At 40.1% G+C, this 14,864-nt stretch overlaps 1 protein-coding gene across 1 annotated transcript in view; it reads left to right on the top strand.

Annotated features, from left to right (window-relative positions):
* ARHGAP42 (Rho GTPase activating protein 42) overlaps positions 1 to 14,864 on the top strand; it is a 337,489-nt gene that overhangs the window by 103,773 nt on the left and 218,852 nt on the right. The window lies entirely within an intron of this gene.

Genomic DNA, 14,864 nt, shown 5'->3' with positions numbered 1-14,864 from the left:
TCCCCAGAGCTGGAAAAAGGGACATCAGAAGATGCTCGGAAAGAACGTGATATTTGAACTGGGTCCTAATGTCTAGGTAAGGGACAGTTTAGGATATGTGTATTAAAGGAAAGACATGGAAGTGGGATACTGTAGGAATGTTAGTTGTTTCAAAGTCCTAAGTTAGAAATTAGAAGTAGTGACATCTCAGGGTAATATAATTAGAAAGGTACTTGGTATGGCTGTGTCATGGAAGCCTCAAATCATTTGAAGCCTCAGCACTTTGGACTTGGTTCACTCAATCAGCTTTTGAGTTGGAAAATGACATAATCAAAGGTGCACTTTAGGAAGTTTATTCTGACCATTAGTGTATATGGTGAGTTGGAGCTGTAGGAGCTAGAAAACCAGTAACTAGGCTGTTGTAGTAGCACTGCAGAGATGAAGTGGTTCCCTTACATGGGTTTGGGGAAGCGTAGAGGATCGAGAGCAGCAGCCTTTGGTGATGGAATGTGTGGCAGGAAGGACTGAGGATAACCCATCATTGGAATTACAGGAGAGTTGTGTCCATTTATATATTTATATGTGGCCAGTGTTCCTGAAGAAAGTAGGGCAAATCGCTAGATCATTCAGATATGACCTAAATCAAATCCCTTATGATTATACAGTGGATGTGAGAAATAGATTTAAGGGCCTAGATCTGATAGATAGAGTGCCTGATGAACTATGGAATGAGGTTCATGACATTGTACAGGAAACAGGGATCAAGACCATCCCCATGGAAAAGAAACGCAAAGAAGCAAAATGGCTGTCTGGGGAGGCCTCACAAATAGCTGTGAAAAGAAGAGAGGCAAAAAGCAAAGGAGAAAAGGAAAGATATAAGCATCTGAATGCAGACTTCCAAAGAATAGCAAGAAGAGATAAGAAAGCCTTCTTCAGCGATCAGTGCAAAGAACTAGAGGAAGAGAACAGAATGGGAAAAACTAGAGATCTCTTCAAGAAAATTAGAGATACCAAGGGAACATTTCATGCAAAGATGGGCTTGATAAAGGACAGAAATGGTCTGGACCTAACAGAAGCAGAAGATATTAAGAAGAGGTGGCAAGAATACACAGAAGAACTGTACAAAAAAGATCTTCATGACCCAGATAATCACGATGATGTGATCACTAATCTAGAGCCAGACATCTTGGCTTTTGGAATGTGAAGTCAAGTGGGCCTTATAAAGCATCACTATGAACAAAGCTAGTGGAGGTGATGGAATTCCAGTTGAGCTGTTTCAAATCCTGAAAGATGATGCTGTGAAAGTGCTGCACTCAATATGCCAGCAAATTTGGAAAACTCAGCAGTGGCCACAGGACTGGAGAAAGTCAGTTTTCATTCCTATCCCAAAGAAAGGCAATGCCAAAGAATGCTCAAACTACTGCACAATTGCACTCATCTCACATGCTAGTAAAGTAATGCTCAAAATTCTCCAAGCCAGGCTTCAGCAATACGTGAACCGTGAACTCCCTGATGTGTAAGCTGGTTTTAGAAAAGGCAGAGGAACCAGAGATCAAATTGCCAACATCTGCTGGATCATGGAAAAAGCAAGAGTGTTCCAGAAAAACATCTGTTTCTGCTTAATTGACTATGCCAAAGCCTTTGACTGTGGATCACAATAAACTGTGGAAGATTCTGAAAGAGATGGGAATACCAGACCACCTAACCTTCCTCTTAAGAAATCTGTATGCAGGTCAGGAAGCAACAGTTAGAACTGGACATGGAACAACAGACTGGTTCCAAATAGGAAAAGGAGTACGTCAAGGCTGTATATTGTAATCCTGCTTACTTAACTTCTATACAGAGTACATCATGAGAAACGCTGGACTGGAAGAAACACAAGCTGGAATCAAGATTGCCGGGGGAAATATCAATAACCTCAGATATGCAGATTACACCACCCTTATGGCAGAAAGTGAAGAGGAAGTAAAAAGCCTCTTGATGAAAGTGAAAGAGGAGAGTGAAAAAGTTGGCTTAAAGCTCAACATTCAGAAAACGAACATCACGGCATCTGGTCCCATCACTTCATGGGAAATAGATGGGGAAACAGTGGAAACAGTGTCAGACTTTATTTTTTGGGCTCCAAAATCACTGCAAATGGTGACTGCAGCCATGAAGTTAAAAGATGCTTACTCCTTGGAAGAAAAGTTATGACCAACCTAGATAGTATATTCAAAAAGCAGAGACATTACTTTGCCGAGTAAGGTCCGTCTAGTCAAGGCTATGGTTTTTCCTCTGGTCATGCATGGATGTGAGATTTGGACTGTGAAGAAGGCTGAGCGCCGAAGAATTGATGTGTTTGAACTGTAGTGTTGGAGAAGACTCTTGAGAGTTCCTTGGACTGCAAGGAGATCCAACCAGTCCATTCTGAAGGAGATCAACCCTGGGATTTCTTTGGAAGGAATGATGCTAAAGCTGAAGCTCCAGTCCTTTGGCCACCTCATGCAAAGAGTTGACTCATTGGAAAAGACTCTGCTGCTGGGAGGGATTGGGGGCAGGAGGAGAAGGGGATGACCCAGGATGAGATGGCTGGAAGGCATCACGGACTCGACGGATGTGAGTCTGAGTGAACTCCAGGAGTTGGTGATGGACAGGGAGGCCTGGCATGCTGCGATTCATGGGGTCGCAAAGAGTTGGACACAAGTGAGCGACTGAACTGAACTGAGTGTTCCTGGGGGTGGAGCAGAATTATCAGTTAAGTTTTGGTACAAGTTAAGTTTTGAGATTCAGACAAAATTCCTAATGGAAATTCCGAGGATGTATAATTGGATTTGTTAAATTTCGAACAGTGAGGTGGTGTTGTGGGACTCTGCCTCGAGTAGAGGGACATTGTGTAAGTTTCAGGTGAACTAATCTGAATTTAAATTTCAGCTCTGCAAGTCATTAGGTCCATGACCTTGCATACTATTTAACCTGGATATGTCAGCTTAATATTCAAAAAACAGGAGAATGGCTGTAAAAGATCTGGGAGTTTTAGTTGTGAGTGCCTCCTAGGGTGTTTTGAGGATGAAATAGCCGTGCACCATGCTGGTGTGGGTACCCAGTCTCCTGTTTCCCCAGCCCAGTCTTCCAGCTCTTTCTCCTTCGTGAGAATGGGCTTCAACTGGAGTCGGTTTGGGACTAGGAGAAGGAAAAATAGCTTGTGAGGAGAGAAGGGTGATGGTTGGGAAACCAGAGATAGGGAGACAGAATAGTATAGCTGTAGATGGAAATGGGTGAGATTGGAGGCTTGATGGAGAGCTATAAACTTTCGAGAGGAAGAGGGCTCCTCCTCTGAGACAGGCAAGTTGAGGAGAATGAATGGAGACAGTGTTGATCAGAGAAGCAGGAGGCCAGGCCATCTGGTGTGAGCGAGGGAAGTTTGGGCTGGGTTCTTGAGAAAGGAGAACATTCTTCTTAGATAGCCACTGTGGGAAATAAGATTAGGAGTAAACTAGAGTTGAAGAAAAAGACTGCCAGGAAGCAGAGGGGTTAGATTGCTTGACCTCTTCGTGTTCTTGTGGGTGTGTAAATGACAGAAGCGAGAAGGTCATTGGGGGTTAAGAGGTTATGGAAGAGGGAGGTTGCATACTGGACGAGGACGCCGATTTCTGAAGCTTCAGTAGGTGGTGGCAGGAGGTTTGGGTGCAGAGGAGGAGGATGGGGGTGCTCGAGGCTTTGTGGAATGTGAAGGAGTGTTAGGAGGTCAGTTCCTGACGGCAGTAAGGATTGGAGGGGGTACTTGGTGTAAGTGCTTGTTTTTCAACAGCAAGTTACTGACTGTTCCCTTTAAGCCAGGATACTTGGCGCCTGATTATCCTCTGAGCACAAATAGCTCTGGCTCTGTTTGCCTTTAGAGATGATAAGCCTGTTATTTCCTGTAGTATGGCTGGGTAGTAGGCTGGCACTACCTTTTATCCACTTACCTCCTTTGGCAATAATGATTTGCTGAAGGAGAACAGACTTTGGAATCAAACAGTCAGAACTGAATACTTGCTTCTCCACTTACTAACTGTGATATCATCGGGCAAACTACGCCTACTGATTGCCCCTTTCCTCGTGTGCAAAATGAAGATAATGCTTCCTTCCATACCTCATATCATTGAGTTCAGCTCTGCCCGTCATTAGCTCCATTCGATGACCCAGTTTATGTAGCATCTCTACCTCTCAGAAGAGGTGCTCCGAAATGGGAGTGGTCTACATCTTAGGAAAATGCTTTCTGAACTGCGAATTGTTTTGGCTTTGGGAAACAGGTCAAACACCACAAAACAAGAGCTAAAACAAAGTAACATCAGAATTGCACAGTTCTTCATTTTTTAACTAACATGTGTGCCTGGAAAGAGAAGTAAATGAATATGTGTGACTTACAGACCATGTTATGCACAACAGTGTTTACTGTATCAACAGAAAATCTCTAGTTTAAAAAAAAAAAATCTTAACTAGGAATCAGATGAAATTAATTTGAAGAAATGAGTAGTGTGACGAAGTTGGGAGAGAAAGCAGCTGGAATCAAATTTTGGAATTGTGTAAAAGTGAAAGGCTGCCTTTCTATATTTGTATGTATTTATTTGCCAAAACTTGGGCTTATGTGAATTATTATTTACTTTATATCTAATTATTATTTGCTTTATATCTAAATGTTGTTAGTTACTTTATATCTTGTTATATGAAATAACAAACGAAATAACAAACCCTGTCTGTATATCTACATCATCTATCTGTCTGTATAGAGAGAAAATATTAGAATTCTCAAGCTCCTGGTAGTTTGACAGTTTTAAAGCAGATCTTACTAAAAAGTCCTGTTCCTGTTCAGAGAGACTGTATGAAGGAAAATCACTAGTCTAGAATTATTCCTGTGCATCCACTGTGACTTTCATCTTGGCATCATAATTCTCCTGTATTTTAGTCGTCATCTTAACAATCTATAACAGTAGTAGCAGCAGTAGCTTTCGTTTGTGGGTGAAGCCCCTGGTTTACAGGAAATACAGTTCTTTTCAGTCTAGTTGTTAAACCAGTGAGGAAAAGAGAAGCCAGACTGCGTATCTGGTTAGACCAGAAAAGAGTGAAAGGTTAACAGTTTGGCCACAAGTTTTGAATCTCAGCCCAAAGGTGCAGTGGCAGTTAATGTTGTGACCCATATTGATCAATCAAAGTCTACCAGAGGTTAGTGCCTGGGGACCCGAGGAATGTGTGAAGCCAAGTGTGGACGGAGGTGCTAGGATCAGGAGTCGGGAATTTAAAAGGAGACTGTATTATGGGTTATAACCCCTGCAAAAATCTGAGTACTCTTAGAGGATCAACAGGAACAAGAGAAAGCAGGAAGCAATCACTTGATATTAAGCCAGTGGATTCCAAAGTGAGGATTTTGCCCTTGAGCCTGTTTGGCATCTTCATTGGCATCCGAGTACTGCCCAGATGGCTCATAGCTCAGTTGATGGAAGAATGGAGCAAGTGAAGAGGCGGGGACAAGGCAGCTCCTAACTCTGTGCAGAGTCCCTGGTCAACTAGATAAAAGTTTAATTTTATAACTGTTTTCATTTGCAGGCTCTGTATTTCTTCCTGTTCTTTAATACTTATTTAGAAAATTATGCAGTGATAGTAATTTCTTATTACTAAAATAATATCTACTATGAAGCAGAAGATATTAAGAGGTGGCAAGCATACACAGAAGAACTGTACAAAAAAGAGCTTCATGACCCAGATAATCATGATGGTGTGATCACTCACCTAGAGCCAGACATCCTGGAATGTGAAGTCAAGTGGGCCTTAGAAAGCATCACTATGAACAAAGCTAGTGGAGGTGATGGAATTCCAGTTGAGCTATTTCAATCCTGAAAGATGATGCTGTGAAAGTGCTGCACTCAATATACCAGCAAATTTGGAAAACTCAGCAGTGGCCACAGGACTGGAAAAGGTCAGTTTTCATTCCAATCCCAAAGAAAGGCAATGCCAAAGAATGCTCAAACTACCACACAATTGCACTCATCTCACATGCTAGTAAAGTAATGCTCAAAATTCTCCAAGCCAGGCTTCCAGATGTTCCAGCTGGATTTAGAAAAGGCAGAGGAACCAGAGATCAAATTGCCAACATCCGCTGGATCATGGAAAAAGCAAGAGAGTTCCAGAAAAACATCTATTTCTGCTTTATACTATGCCAAAGCCTTTGACTCTGTGGATCACAATAAACTGGAAAATTCTGAGAGAGATGGTAATACCAGACCACCTGACCTGCCTCTTGAGAAATCTGTATGCAGGTCAGGAAGCAACAGTTAGAACTGGACATGGAACAACAGACTGGTTCCAAATAGGAAAAAGAGTACATCAAGGCTGTATTTTGTCAGCTTGCTTATTTAACTTCTATGCAGAGTACATCATGAGAAACTCTGGGCTGGAAGAAGCACAAGCTGGAATCAAGATTGCCGGGAGAAATATCAATAACCTCAGATAGGCAGATGACACCACCCTTATGGCAGAAAGTGAAGAGGAACTAAAGAGCCCCTTGATGAAAGTGAAAGAGGAGAGTGAAAAAGTTGACTTAAAGCTCAACACTCAGAAAATGAAGATCATGGCATCTGGTCCCATTACTTCATGGGAAATAGATGGGGAAACAGTGGAAACAGTGTCAGACTTTATTTTTCTGGGCTCCAAAATCACTGCAGATGATGACTGCAGCCATGAAATTAAAAGACGCTTACTCCTTGGAAGAAAAGTTATGACCAACCTAGATAGCATATTCAAAAATAGAGACATTACTTTGCCAACAATATCTGTCTAGTCAAGGCTATGGTTTTTCTAGTGGTCATGTATGGATGTGAGAGTTGGACTGTGAAGAAAGGTGAGCCTTGAAGAATTGATGCTTTTGAACTGTGGTGTTGGAGAAGACTCTTGAGAGTCCCTTGAACTGCAAGGAGATCCAACCGGTCCATTCTAAAGGAGATCAGCCCTGGGTCTTCTTTGGAAGGACTGATGCTAAAGCTGAAACTCCAGTACTTTGGCCACCTCATGCGAAGACTTGACTCATTGGAAAAGACTGATGCTGGGAGGGATTGGGGGCAGGAGGAGAAGGGGACAACAGAGGATGAGATGGCTGGATGGCATCACTGACTTGATGGATGTGAGTTTGAGTGAACTCCGGGAGATGGTGATGGACAAGGAGGGCTGGCGTGCTGCGATTCATGGGGTTGCAAAGAGTCAGACACGACTGAGCAACTGATCTGAACTGATGCTCTTCTAACTTGATACATCTCATATTTACTGAAGCCTAATTCACTTCAATTCAATGCTACAGAAGGACGCATTGGTAGGGTATATTGATAAAAGAATTTATATGCATGTTTAAATTAATTTAAAGGGGCTTGTTTTCAAGGTTAATCTTGCTTTTTGATGTATTTGGCAATTAAAGAAAACAGTAACCTGGGGACTTTGTGGATAACCCAGTTCAATTACCTCAAAGAGAACTAAATGTGCTTGTGAGACCTTGGATTCCACAGGCCTGTGAAGTGCTAGAAAAAAGATCAGTTGCTCTGAGCACTGGTGTTTATTATTGTGACCTGCCAGAATTCCACAGCGGGCCTGTGACTTTTTTTCTGTTGGTTTGGGAAGCAATTTATTGACTTTGCAACTAAGCATCCATGGAGCTTGAAGCCACAAATGGAGTGGAAAAATCTTATTTGATGTGCGGCTTTCAGAAAAGAATAGCTAGAGTTTGTGGTTGCAAATAATGCCAGTATTGCAGACAGAGTGGACAGCCCATCAGTAGGGATATTAATTGTTACCAAAAACTTACAATATCTGGTTGGGAGAATTGTCATTTTTTATATCGCTCTGTCCGTTTTGCAGACACAGTATTTATTATTCAGACATACCACAGACTGACCATGCTGCCTGCTCTGGTTATGGGTTAAATTGTTCCTGAACCAAGAAAACTTTCTATTGGATACTTCAGCCAGTATGCTACCTTTGATCTTTTTAGTGTTTAAACAATGAAAACTCCCTCAGTGGGAGTTCCAGCTGTGAACTGCTGATGTGATACCCTGTTAGATCATTGCATGCTTTTGTAGTGCTGGGGTCCCTTGGCTATCTAGGTTGATTCTGCTCTAATTTTTCTCCATGTGGCCCAGAAGGATATGATGGATTCACCAGCTTTGGCTCAGTTCAGTACTGATGTTTTATGCCTTGCTACTATTTTTCATGAAAAGTCAGTCCCAGAGAAAAAGCTTGACAGAACCCACTCACACCTAAATATAAAAGTCAAGGGCATCATCTGGATTACAAAATGTGGTTGCATTGGTTCAGTCTGACTTTTATAGACTTTTACAGGTTTTCGTGTTTTCCTTTTGGTTTATCCAAGTCTAAATCCTACTGCTAACCCAGTTCCCTCTATTCATCAGCATATCTGAACTTCATAAGTGATTTGCTCATTCTAATAAAGTGAGAAAAATGTGTTGTGGACATAATTCTGTATGTCACTGAATTTGTGATCTGTTTTTTTTTGTTGTTGTTGTTTTTGAGTATATGTTTATGTTGTTTAGGTTTGAGGAAAGGCTCCTAGGAGAAATACTTAGCACATCATTGTCTGACTATAATATAAATGTTGATTAGATGCAGGAGAGATATTCTTCATTTCTTCTGGTTGTGAAATCTGTAAGGCCCAACCTGTTAAGTTGTTGAAATATTTAATAGAATATAATGCTTAGTTTTTAAGGTAGTAGAGTTTATATCAACAATGAACAAGGCCTAATTTTCTTTATTCTCACTCATTCTTACTCTCAGAATCTGAACAGATTTTCCACAGTTGAAAATAGTAGGATGAATTTAAGCTTCTTGAAAAGAATGTTAGGAAATAGGTATTTTAGATACTTCATAAATGTTTCAGAATTTACAGTATTAGTAAATATAGAAGCCATTATCACACTTCTTCACCATCTAGGTATAATTCAGCTGTTATCTTTGTGAATGTTTATGCTCCTGGGACTGTCATAAATGCATCTGAGTAATAGATTTCTTTTGTTCCAAAAGTGTTTTTTCAATATCACATTGTAGAGATAAAAAGGAAACCTATAGCAGTGTTCTTGACCTCAGTAATTTTTTGAAAGTTAAATTTTATATATAAAGCTATTTTTTGATTGCTTTCCAGTAATCTCATAGTCCAGATGGTCAGGAAGGGGAAAGATTATTACTGGTGAATACAGCCAGGAAAGCTTCATGCAGGTGGCAAGAATGTGAATAGCTAACATATTTTTTCAGTCTCTTGCCTATTCTTTTCATAATATTTTATGAAGCCTAGAATAAGTTAGTATGTTTCTCCTTACAGAGAAAATAGCTGGTGGGAATGTTTCCTTAAATCCATCTATCGAAAGCCCACTGTGTATTAAGTATTGTTTTTGGAATATTACTCTCACTAAATCAAACTCCTGTCATACCACCTCGGTATGGTCAGAATCTATAATTGCAGGTGTGTGTGCTCAGTTGGTCAGTTACGTCTGACTCTTTGCTACCCCATGGACTGTAGCCTGCCAGGCTCCTCTCACCATGGGATTTCCCAGGCAAGAATACTGGAGTGGGTTGCATTTCCTTAAGAGGATCTTCCCAACCCAGTGACTGAATCCAAGTCTCTTGAGTCTTCTGCGTTGGCAAGCGGATTCTTTACCACTGCATCACAGGACCTACTGTTATATTCAGTGTTAGTTTGAACCTCCTAAATCAGATAATGCAGTGTTTTTTATTTATGCAGATATTAAATTAATAAAATATGGAGCATCACAAGTAATTTATTATAAGAGAAAATATTTGGGTATCAGAAATTTACATGTAATAAAAAATATTTTCAGATTTTGCTTAAGCAAAATTTTAGAAAACAGTGGCTCAAGCAGTTAAAAAATCAGTAGCCATTTTGTATAAGACCCTGTGATGAGTGTTGGAAGAGTCATTTTGTATATGTGCTGTGCCCAGGGCCTGGTGGAGAAGGTTTGTTTTCATGATTGCTTAAGGCATTTGTGGGTCCCATGCATTGGAGATTCTAATAACTGGCTTCTGATCTCTAGATTGTTGCTAGGGTACCCTGAGCAGCTTGGATCTGCCTGATTTGTGTCAGAGGTACCTGTTAGACTTTCAGAATGGGGCAGGCAAGTGAGTGGGTATCCATTAGCCCCTTCTCCTAAAACCCAATTTACATGATAATACTTTGAATTGTTTTATTCTTGCCTTATAGGATTGTTAATTCCTGTTTTTATTCTGTGGTATATTGTGCTTAGTAAACTGCTAATGTGATACTTCAGCATTATAAATCTAAAGATTTAGGGAAAACATTAGATACAGATTTAAAAATTGGTTGGCCACTGCCCCTAATTCATGAAATAAATTACAAATATTTAGTATTCCTGGGCTGTTCATTGTCTTACAGAACAAAAGGTGAACCTGAAAGCTTCATTTGGACCAAGAAACAGTTTGATTTTATAGAACTAGGACTATAATCTTTAAAGAGAAAAATCTTAGTTTAATTTTTATGAAGTCATTTCTCTGGAAAAATCAACCGAAAAAAAAGAGGGAGCAGAAATTATTGTCAAATTGAGGCAGACACAGAAAACTGCTGGAAGGCGAGTAGTTTTTGTTGTGAGGAGCCAAACATGTGTATGCTTTTGCAAGTTAAGATTTCTCTTCCTACTTTCTCATTATAATCCAGTGTTATTGCACTGAGTCTATAAATAGTATTTATAGGGGAAGCAGACCAGAAAACCACTCAAATAAAGTATAAAACGGCATCATTAAGTTTGGATGTAGAAATGTAACAGGAAACTGAGAACTTGAGTTTCTGTGTGTGTGTGTGTGTGTGTGTGTCTGTGTGTGTGTCTGTGTGTGTGTGTCTGTGTGTGTGAGTCACTCAGTGATGTCTGACTCCTTGTGACCCCATGAACTGGAGCTCACCAGGCTCCTCTCTCCGTGGAATTCTCCAGGCAAGACCTGAACCCAGATCTTCTGCACTGAGGGCAGATTCTTGTAACCAAAATCTGATTTAAGACAACTCCACAATTTTTGAGTAGTAGTTACCTTGGGGAAGCCTTTGGACTTCTGAGTTCATCATCCTGAAATACACCCCAGGACTACTAGGGCATGCTATATGGGGTGGTGAACATTTTCTGGGTTGACCAATTGGGAGTTTCTGGTATATCACGGGTGGCTCAGATGATGAAGAGTCTGCCTGCAATGCAGGAGCCTTGGATTCAGTCCCTGGGTTGGGAAGATCTCCTGGAAGCCAGCATGGCGATCCACTCCAGTATCCTTGCCTGGGGAATCCTATGGATAGAGGAGCCTGGTGGCCACAGTCATGACTGAGCAACTAATACACACACGCTGTACCCCTGCCAGTCTAACATTAAGTTATTGTCTCGTGTTTCAAAAATACCTGCTGATAGGCTTCGGTGTGCTAGATATTTATTTAACCCTTTGAGAAAATTAATAATACATGGTCTGTGCCCTCTTGTGGTGTTGGCTAGTAGGGAAGTAAGGCATTTTTATATGCAATTTTGTTTGAGAAATTACAGATTTATTTTTAGCTTAACAAAAATGAGCAATCTCCATTTCTACCAGTCCCTGCCACTAATTCCGCAGAAGGACTATTGCAGGAGAATGGGGTGCTGGAAGATGGTCATGCCCCAGGTCTTGGACAGGTCCCTGGGACGGGCTGCCCAGTGAGGGTCCTTGGCTTCCATCAGGAAAAATTTCAAGAGCAAGCCTCAATTAAGTGAAAGCACATTTACTTTGAGAGATGTACACTCCACAGGCGGAATGTGGTCTGTTTCAGAAGGCAAGATTGACCCAAAATGTGGAGTGGTTAGTTTTATAAGGCTGGGTAATTTCGTAGGCTAACAAGGGGCAGGATTACTCTAACTGTTTGGGGAAGGGCGTGGAGCTTTCCAGGAATTGGGCCACTGCTCGCTTTTTGGCTTCAGAACTGTCATGGCACCTGTGGGTGTGTCACTTAGCATGCTAATTCACTACAGTGCATGTATAATGAGGCACAGGGTCTCCTGAAAGCTAAATCTTCCGCCTTCTTTGGAGTTGGTTGGTTTTAACCAGTTTTTGTGGTATCCTGTTCTTAATGACTCTGTCAGTGTTTATATTTCAGTGAGTTAGTACATATTACTCACAACTCTGTTATTTGAACTATTTTGATAGTGTTAGCTGTATCACTTTGCTTTCCCGAGAGTCAATACAGTTGCTCCTTGATATTTGGAGGGGATTGGTTCCAGTACCCCCAGATTCCAGACTCCCTGACTGCTCAAATCCTTTATGTAAAATCTTATAGTATTTGCATATAACCTGTGCATACCATCCCATACTATATTAAATCATCTGTATGTTCCTTATACTGCCTAATACAGTGTAAATGCTGCATAAATATTTGCTGCTGCTGCTGCTAAGTCGCTTCAGTTGTGTCTGATTCTGTGCGACCCCATAGACGGCAGCCCACCAGGCTCCACCGTCCCTGGGATTCTCCAGGCAAGAACACTGGAGTGGGTTGCCATTTCCTTCTCCAATGCATGAAAGTGAAAAGTGAAAGTGAAGTCACTCAGTAATGTCCCACTCTTAGTGACCCCATGGACTGCAGCCTATCAGGCTCCTCCGTCCATGGGATTTCCCAGGCAAGAGTACTGGAGTGGGGTGCCATTGCATGTAGCAAATTCAAGCTTTGGAGCTTTCCAGAATGTTTCCCCCGGAACATTTTTGACCTCTGACTATAATTGCCTTTGAGTTTTCTTTCTTTCTTTTTTTTTTAAAGGAATGTAAATTTCTTCTCATTGTATTTAGATGTGTCAGGATATTGATCAGTTCTTTGTTTTCTTTCTCTGGAGATCTTTCCTGGAGCTTCTAACCTGTTGCTCTGGTGTAGACAAAAGCCTCTGGAAGTTTGGCACTATTATTCTGGAATAGCTTTGTATTGTCCTGAGAATTCATCTGCCTTTTTTTTTGCTAGAATTCACATCTTTTGCTCTTGTTTTGTTCCCATGTTTCAATAGAGTGTGTTAACCCAATAACTTTTGATAAAAAGAAGCATATGAGGGTAAGGATCTTTGTTTTTGTATTTTTTTGATACTTATTAAAAAGTTTGGGAGACATTGAGTTAAAAATATGGGGTTAAAAGTCCTTTTCAGACTTAACCACTCTTTATATCTTCTCTTGTCCTCTCACCTCAGGAGTGCCTGCTGTCTCCAGTGTCTCTGGCTTCTTTCTCTGTAGGCATAATATTACCTTTCACCATCCAAACTTTCATGGGGCTTGTTTTTCCAGATTCTTCGACAGATCTTCAGTTGGCAGTAGATAGTTGCCAGATGGTGTTTGGATACTTTTTGTTTGTTTTTTACTGAAGTTACAAAAATATAATATGTTATTGCACACACCAGTTACAATCATCTATTTGTATTAATAAAATATTTTTCTCTTCAGCTTATTGTTGTCAAGACTGGGTTGTATTGTATTATAATATTTAAAGCTATTTTTACAGAAATTAAAATCACATTTTCTAAACACTTAAAAAAGTCACACTTAATTCTAAGGCCATTCTTATGTTTATCAGATTAATCTGTCTTGGTAACTGAATAAAATACAGTGTGAAGTTATCATAGGGGTAGCATTTCAAACCAGTTTAGTTAATGTAAACCTAGTAATTCTGAGAAGAGAGAAAGGAAAATATCCAAGTTTGTAATTTTAAATTCTTGAATAGAAAGCATTCTTATAAGCATTCAATAAGTTTTGTTGATGAGACTCTTGATTTATTATCACTACTCACCTGCCTTTATTGTAGACTTTATGCCAGAATTACTAAACTTCTGGTCTCACAGTATTTTCACTATTAGTGTGGATGAAGAAAGAGGTGGGAGCCTAAAGAATAAAGACATAGATGGGAAGGATCTAGCTTAAATCAAAACAAAATTTGCATTCACTATTTCTTTTGTTAGTTTTGTACTCCAAACATTCTGACTTTACCTGATAATTCATGGTAATGTGGATGAATTCATCTTTCACAGCACTGTGCATTTTTAAAGAATATGCTGTTATCACTTTTTAAATTTCTTTGTCCTTCCATAGTTTCTGAATACTTTGCAAATGACAGCAGTACAGTTTCAGATAGTTTTCTAAAGTAATGTTTCTCAACTTTCATGTATAAAGGGATCACCTGGGGATCCTTTTAAAATGCAGATTCTGGGATGAGGTCTGAGCGTCTGTATCTCTAACAAGCTCCCAAAGTACTGATGCTGGTCATCCTCTGACCACTCTGAATACTGAAGGTCTAAAGTACCTTGGATATGAGAGTAATACAGCAAGACAGAATACAGAATCCATTTCTAAGTATTTATATGTGTTGAGCTTCTAGAAAGAAGTCATTGGAAGACTTTGCATTACTAGCTGCTACTAAGTACAATGAGCTTCCCTGAAAGCTCAGTTGGTAAAGGATCTGCCTGCAATACAGGAGACCTGGGTTTGATCCTTGGGTTGGGAAGATCTCCTGGAGAAGGGAAAGGCTACCCACTCCAGTATTCTGGCCTGGAGAATTCCATGGACTGTATAGTCCATGGAGTCGCAAAGAGTCAGACACGACCGAGTGGCTTTTACTCACTTTCACGGCGTATAATACATCCAAATAGAACTGGATTTATTGCTTCTTATAGATGATGCATTATTTTTACAAATAATTTGTTAAAATTTATTAATTTATTTGTAAAAATTTTATATAGAAGTGATTCCAATATTACACTTTTGTTTGTTAATGTGTACATTTTATTTATTAAATTTATAAACTATATTCTCCTAGTGCTTATGAAGAAAAAATATTATACTTGATATGTGCTAAGCTTCAGTTTGTAGCCATT

Source organism: Capricornis sumatraensis, chromosome 16 (assembly GCF_032405125.1).
Source record: "Capricornis sumatraensis isolate serow.1 chromosome 16, serow.2, whole genome shotgun sequence".
Taxonomy (NCBI): domain Eukaryota; kingdom Metazoa; phylum Chordata; class Mammalia; order Artiodactyla; family Bovidae; genus Capricornis; species Capricornis sumatraensis.
This window is presented reverse-complemented; position numbering and strand designations above follow the sequence as displayed.